The sequence below is a fragment of the Nomascus leucogenys genome, chromosome 1a, assembly GCF_006542625.1.
Source record: "Nomascus leucogenys isolate Asia chromosome 1a, Asia_NLE_v1, whole genome shotgun sequence".
NCBI lineage: Eukaryota > Metazoa > Chordata > Mammalia > Primates > Hylobatidae > Nomascus > Nomascus leucogenys.
This window is the reverse complement of record NC_044381.1, coordinates 18,778,969-18,786,612: the sequence shown is the minus strand read 5'-3', so window position 1 is coordinate 18,786,612 and position 7,644 is coordinate 18,778,969. Positions and strand designations below refer to the sequence as shown.

At 38.2% G+C, this 7,644-nt stretch overlaps 2 pseudogenes; both read right to left on the bottom strand.

Annotated features, from left to right (window-relative positions):
• Positions 1-2,017: 2,017 nt before the first annotated feature.
• LOC115835988 lies at positions 2,018-2,544 on the bottom strand (annotated as a pseudogene).
• Positions 2,510-3,531, bottom strand: LOC100591175 (annotated as a pseudogene).
• Between the last annotated feature and the right edge of the window lie 4,113 nt (positions 3,532-7,644).

The following is a 7,644-nucleotide window of genomic DNA, read 5'->3' as shown; positions in this document are numbered from 1 at the left end:
AATAGGTTATTGTTTGAGTTCTCTTAAGGTTTCAAGCAATCAGCAATCGTAAGTCATCAAAATCTTAAGTTCTGAATATGGAAAGCATTTTTTAAGAAGAAATATTCACTGTTTTCAAAGCACTTGAAATAAAAAAATATGAAGCTAATACTATGAAAAATTAAAACATGACTTAGTCATCCCTGATTAAGGGCCATTGCCCAACTTTTTACAGAAATTGTCATAAGCATCATTTTAGTCAATTATAACCATCCTTGTACAAAATCATTTAAAGGCTTTCTAAAGTATACACAAATCAGCTAGCCAAAGCAACCCAGTTACCGATCACTGAAGATAGTATTTAATATGTGGTTGTATCAGAGAGCACAGTACAAGTTCTTATCTTACTGTTTAATAATATCTCTTTGATTTTTATGGCAATAAATCAGCAGGTATAAGAATGTAATTATCATGGTGGTGGAATTCAGAGAGGAAACATTAGGGAGATTTGATCTAACTTTAAAGCAGATTTAGGATTACATGATGGCTCTTAAAGAAATTGATTTTGGCTATTTATTTTGCTTTTTTTTTTTCTAAACTCACTAAATTATCTGTACCAAGCACAGGCAATGGAATTCAAATCATTGGTCACTCTGTTTTATTTAAGGTTAGTCTCTTATTCCTGCAACGCAACTGGCAAATTCTTGAAGGCTTCCTCCTCTATTTGGTGGTCCCTGTCTCTGGGAGGTCTGTTCCTCCTTCAGTCTGGACTATCTTGTGCCTGCTTCACTCTGTGACAAAGATGACCTCTGCAGAGTCAAATTCATGTAAATGACCAACAGGCACTTCAAACGTAACACGCCAAAAATCTGGATTTCTGATTTCCCTCAAAAAATTATGTCTCTCATATTCTTCCTTCCTTTGGTAAATGTCAATGCCAGCCCGCTAGCTGCTGAGGGCAAAAGGCCTGCAGTCTTCCTTGACTCTTACACCTCATACCCAATCTGTGCTCACTGACATAAGGACTGATGGCACCGATTATTGGTGGATGTTAGCATCACAAAACGAACTAGACATATATACCTCCTGCCGGAAGTACACCACCTATGAAGTAGTTCTGCCCTAAACAAACAAACAAACCTGAATATTCAGAAAATATAGAAGACAGAGGAACATGTTAAATGACATCATGGGGAAGCAATACTCTAGATTTATGACAATGTAGTTTCTTAAAAAAAAGCTACAAAAAATACCTAAAGGAGTAATCCGTATATTAACAGCAACTTAATAATCACACAATGTAGAAATCTTATTTGGACTCAGATTCAAGAAAACAAACAATAAAAGAAAATAACCATTTGTAAGACAATTGATAATGTGAAATGAATAAATATTTCTAAATATTAATTTTTTAGATGTGATAACAGTATTGTTGGGTTTTTTTTAATCCTTTTCTTTTAGAGATACATACCCAAACATTTATGGATATAATAATATGATATCTAGAGTTTGCATCAAAATAATCCTGAAAGAGTAGGTAGGTTAGCATATAGATAAAATAATTATTGAAGTTGGTGGATGAATACATAGGGGTTCCTTACATGATTCTATCAACTTTTGTACATGTTTGACATTTTCTATAAAAGGTTATTTATTTATTTATTTATTTCTTGAGACAGAGTCTCACTCTGTCATCCAGGCTGGAGTGTACTGGCACGATCTCAGTTCACCACAACCTCCACCCCTGGGTTCAAGCGATTGTCCTGCCTCAGCCCCCTGAGTAGCTGGGATTACAGGCGCCCACCAACACATCGGCTAATTTTTATATTTTTAGTAGAGATGGGGTTTCACCATGTTGACAAGGCTGGTCTTGAACTCCTGACCTCAGGCGATCCACCCGCCTCGGCCTCCCAAAGTGCTGGGATTACAGCCGTGAGCCACCGTGCGCAGGCAAAACATAGTTTGTTTGGTTTTTTTTAGGTATTTATTTCATTAGAGAATCAGGTAAACCTCACATTACACGGCCAAGACCAAAATAATTTTGTAGTTAGAATGTGTTCAAGAAACCAGCCACGATGTAACCGGATTAGATTTCAACAAGGAGATGACTGTGTTTCTCCAAATAACCTTCATTTAGGAAGATGACATTCCTCCAATATGTGGAAAGACAATAAATTCACTTTCTTCTCGCTGCCACTGAGGAAGAAATTCTCCCTCTTGAGAGACCAACACTATTTCCTTTTTGCTGCTCTTTTCCCTTCTCCTTTCTTTGGTTTCTCCTTTCCATGAAGCTTCTTTAGTCGTTTTTGCTCATCCATAAAATCCTGATGCTCATCTCTGTAGAGTCCAAGAAATCGGAGTGTCTGCATGAGTTCAGCGTTAAGTGTGGTGATTTGGATACCAATCATAAGTCTCGTTCTTCTTGGCCAAGGGCAGTTCACTGAACAGTTTCATCACTTTCGTAGACTTGGAATCAGGAGGCCTGGTGACTTCACCAAATAGCCAGGCACTGAGATGAGACATGCGCAAGACATATTCTGTTTTATGTGTGGATTCATGGCCATTTCAGTTACATTCTTCTTGGTCTCACGGAAAATAATAGCCCTCCCTTCAGACCCACTGTAGACTTGAAGGACATCTCCAATATCTGCTGGCCTCTGAGACCAATGACACTGGATGGCCAAATGTGTGGCTTTGATATGATGTTCCACCATAAAAACACACCACGCTGAGTTTCCTAGTTATATCTTTGAAGCCTTTGGCTACTTGGTTTGCCAGTTCCCTTGTTGGAGCCAAAACAAGTACCTTTGGTGAGCGGCTTTTTTTAATTGTTTCTTGATTTCTTTGGAGTCTTTCAATTAAGGGGATAGCAAAAGAGAATGTCTTTCCTGTTCCTGTCCGTGCTTGAGCTATTAAATCTTTTCCTTCATATACAGGACCAAAGGTCTTAACTTGAATAGGAAAGAGATATGTTACCCCTCGACCTTTCAGAAGCTTTATAGTCTCTTTAGAAATAGGAAAATGGGAGAAGTCTCCTTCTTTCTGTTCACGTGTTAAGGTCTCCTCTAGTTATCACTTGATTTATGAGTAGAAGTATCTAAGGATGATACTCGCTTTGATTTTTTTTCATATTCATCAATATCTCCATTTGGAAGATCTTTTCTTCTTGACTTATGAGATTTAGAGAATTCATCTGAAAGTCTGTTAAATCCTTCTTCACTGTCTCCATTTAGCTTCTCCTTCATTTTAGGGTTTTTGGCCTTGGGAGCATCCAGGTCATCTGTAACACCATTTTCTCTTGTTTCTGATTTCTCATCTGAGTCATAATGGTGCCTTGACTTTCTTCTGTCACTCCAGCTCTGTGTAATGTGTTTTCAGCTTATCTTGTTTAAATCTTCATAACAACCCTATAAGGGAAGTACAGGTCTATAATCCCTTATCTGAAATTGCGATATCCATAAAGCTCTTTTGCCTCTCCTTCTTCTGGCTCTGGGACTCCTCCAAGGGTGCTTCCGGCTCCATAATGTCCCCCCAGAGGAGTTTCCCAAGCATTACTGGCCACCGCCACCTCCCTCCGGGCACAGTGGCCACAACCACCTATGAGTAGCTACAGTGTGTGTGTGTGTGTGTGTGTGTGTGTGTGTATATACATACACACACACATATATATGTATATACATGTATATATACATATAAAACCTGCTACAAATATATACACACACAGTACATATATATACACACACACACACATAGTGTATATATATATATACACCCAGTATATATATATATATATATACACCCAGTATATATATATACACCCAGTATGTATATATATATATATACACACCCAGTATATATATATACACACACGCAGTATATATATATATATATACACACACACAGTATATATATACACACACACAGTATATATATATACACACACACACAGTATATATATATACACACACACAGTATATATATATATATATATATATATACACATACACACACAGTATATATATATACATATATATACACACACAGTATATATATATATATATATACACACACAGTATATATATATACATATATATACACACACAGTATATATATATACATATATATACACACACAGTATATATATATACACACACACACAGTATATATATATACACACACACAGTATGTATATATATATATACACACACACACAGTATATATATATATATATACACACACAGTATATATATATATACACACACAGTATATTTATATACACACACACAGTATATATATATATATATATACGTACACACACAGTATATATATATATACACACACAGTATATATATATATATATGCACACACACATATGTGTATTTGTGTATATATGTTACACAATATATACTATATAATTAGTATGTATCGGGCACTGTCCAAAGTGCTTTGTTTATATTATGCCATTTCATCACGATGTCTATGAAGAAGATACTATTACTTTCTTCAAAGAGGAGGCAACGGAGGCCCAGTAAGGTTAAGTATTGTGCCCAAGATTGCACACCTGGTAAGTGGCAAAACTGGGATCCAAACTCAGGCAATATGGGCATTAGTTCCTCTATTGCTCCTAGGAGGTTCCCACTTGAATCACAGGAAAAACAGAGTCTATGAGGTCCTGTGTAATCTGGCCCTCTCTCTACACACTGCCTATTAATTTCCATGTTCAGTCCACTCCAGTCCCATCACCTCCTTGCTCTCTATTGAACACACCAGCATGCTCCCAGCTCAGCACGGTGGCACTTGCTGGCCCCTCAGCTTCAAACACTCTACCTCCAGATACCCACATGGTTTGCTCAAATGTCAGATTATCAGTAGAGTCTTACCTAACTTCCCTATTTAAAACTGCAGGCCTCTTCTCCCTTTCTTCCTTCCCCTCTTTGCAAGCTTTATTTTTATCCCTAATGCTTAGCAGTACTTGACAAGATATATATTTTACTTGCGCATATTTCTGCTTTACCTGATTATAATGTTAAGTTGCATGATTGTAAGGATTTTTATCTGTTTTGCTCACTCTCATGTCTCCAGCACCTAGAATGTGTTTAGCACTTGGATGGATGAAAGGAAAGCAATGAGAGGGTGGGAGGGAGCGAGAGAGGGAGAGAGGAAGGAAAGGAAGCAGAAAGGGAAGGAGGGAGCTTGAGTTGTATGGTGTAACTGATCGATTTTCTTCATAGCATCAGAGGTGACTGTGAATTAAACATTAATGAAAAGCTAAGAGAATTCCATCACCACTTTTTTTTTTTTTTTTTTTTTTTTTGAGATGGAGTTTTGCTCTGTTGCCCAGGCTGGAATGCAGTAGTGTCATCTCAGCTCACTGCAAACTCGGCCTCCTGGGTTCAAGCAATTCTCCTGTCTCAGCCTCCCAAGTAGCTGGGATTACAGGTGCACACCACCACGCCCAGCTAATTTTTGTCTTTTTAGTAGAGACGGGGTTTCACCATGTTGACCAGGCTGGTCTCAAACTCCTGACCTCAGGTAATCCACCTGTCTCGGCCTCCCAAAGTGCTGGGATTACAGGCGTGAGCCACCGCGCCCAGCCTCATCACCACCTCTTAATTTGATTTTACATAAAGAACAGACCACACTCACCTAATCTGTATGGAAAGCAGTTGTCCAAGATTAGAGTCTTGGGTTTTAGCTAAGGCAAAAAACTGATGCTCACATGGCAAGGAATTTGTTTGGGAGGTAGGGAAACTTGTCTACAATGGGAAATGGAGGAGGGAAGTCACCACCTTCTTAAATACCAGTAAACACTTTTCCTTGGTGAATATTTTAATTGACCTCCGTTAGTTTTCAGGATGCTTTATTTCATCTTTACTCACTCTCATCCAGAGTACAAAGAATTCAAGACCACCGTATTGGTCTAGGTCTACAGAAACGAGAACTGGGGCAAAGAATTTTCTAAGGTAGTACGCCCTAAAAAAGAGGAGTAAATAATGTTTAGAGCTAGAGCAAGAATGTTGTATTGTGAAGGGTGGTATAAGCTAACTTTAGTGTCAGGAATAACATTTACAAGTTACACAGAATATCCAGAAACATTATGTACGTCTTATGGACGAGGTTGTCCACACAACTCCGAATAGCAGGCAGAAAACAGCAAATTGTTCCTCATAAAGAGCCCCAGTTGCACTGTGTTTAGAATTGGAATTCCAGATGACTGCGAGTCTGTCTTTCATATAACTCTTAAGTGCCCTGAGATTTTCAGAGCTTTACACAATCAAAGGTTTAAGCCTGAAATTACCTACAGCATTTTAACCAAGGCAAAGGCTAAATATCAACATTAAAAACAGACATACATTTTTCTTGGGTGATGTATGCCACAGTCAATCATGTTGGCATTTTTATCCAAAAAAGCCTAGTCTCATTGGCACTAAAAGATTTCCTATCATGATAACTTCTTCAATGACTTTAGCCAATTTTAGATGAATATCTCCATATATTATTTCAATGTTACAGAACTCTAACCTTGAGAACTGAACTCATCATACAAGACAAACCTGCTTTTAAAGTGTCTGAACCTATACTTACCATCATCTTTCCAATACTTGTAGGTCCCCCAGCCTATCACTGTTTCAATGGCCCTAAAAACCTCAAATATTGCCTTCAATAGTAGCCAAACTTAGACACAGTTTCATGTCTTGCCCCACATCCTCAAAATAAAAAGTCTTTTTGTCTCAAGTCTTATGTTCCACGTTTCTCTATAATTCTATTGCAATAAAGATGCACTTTTAATTTTTCCACTTATTCAATCCTTACCTAATGATATTTTGCAAAGTAATTGATTGTATCAGAATCCAGCTTCCTGGCGGTACTGGTTGTGACATATTACCTTTATTTATAATTTGTTACATTCGTTTTGACTTCTAATTATGGATTTTCCTACTCTGCGTCTCATAATGTTCTCATGTTATATTGGCTATTTAAGGATTTTTAGGTACTGGAGGCCAGACATTTTTTCTTAGTCCCTTAAACTCTCTACTTCTTCTTTCATACCTCTGCCTCTTCCCTTTCTTAGCTTCTCTTTCTCCTGCAGGCTCCTTCACAACAGTGAGCAGAGGGACACTGGAGGAGTCAGCCAAACATTTGCTTGAGCCTACGGCAGGAGACCATCCAGAAACAGGTTGGTGGTAGAGGGATTCATGGACAGCGTTGGGGCCATCTGGTCTGGGGAGGGTTGAAGAGCAGGCGAGTGAAGGAGGCTCACATAGGATGTGTCTTAAGGTGTCCTTAAGAAGCTGAAAATGTCATGACTAATCTGCCAACATGGTGAAACCCTGTCTTTACTAAAAATACACAAACTAGCTGGGCATCCTGGTTGGCACCTGTAATCCCAGCTACTCGGGAGGCTGTGGCAGAAGTGTCACTTGAATCCGGGAGGCAGAGGTTGCAGTGAGAGCTGAGATCGCGTCATTGTACTCTAGCCCAAGGGACAAGAGTGAAAAAATGGTCGTTTAATCTATCTAGGTCAGCGGAAATAATCAGATGCAAATGTCCACTGTAGTTTACATTTTCTATTACTTCAAAACTTAATATAGGCACATATTTAGTTTCATACTTCTTATCCTCCATATGTTATTTGACAAAATAAGGCTATTGTTCTGCCTTTAT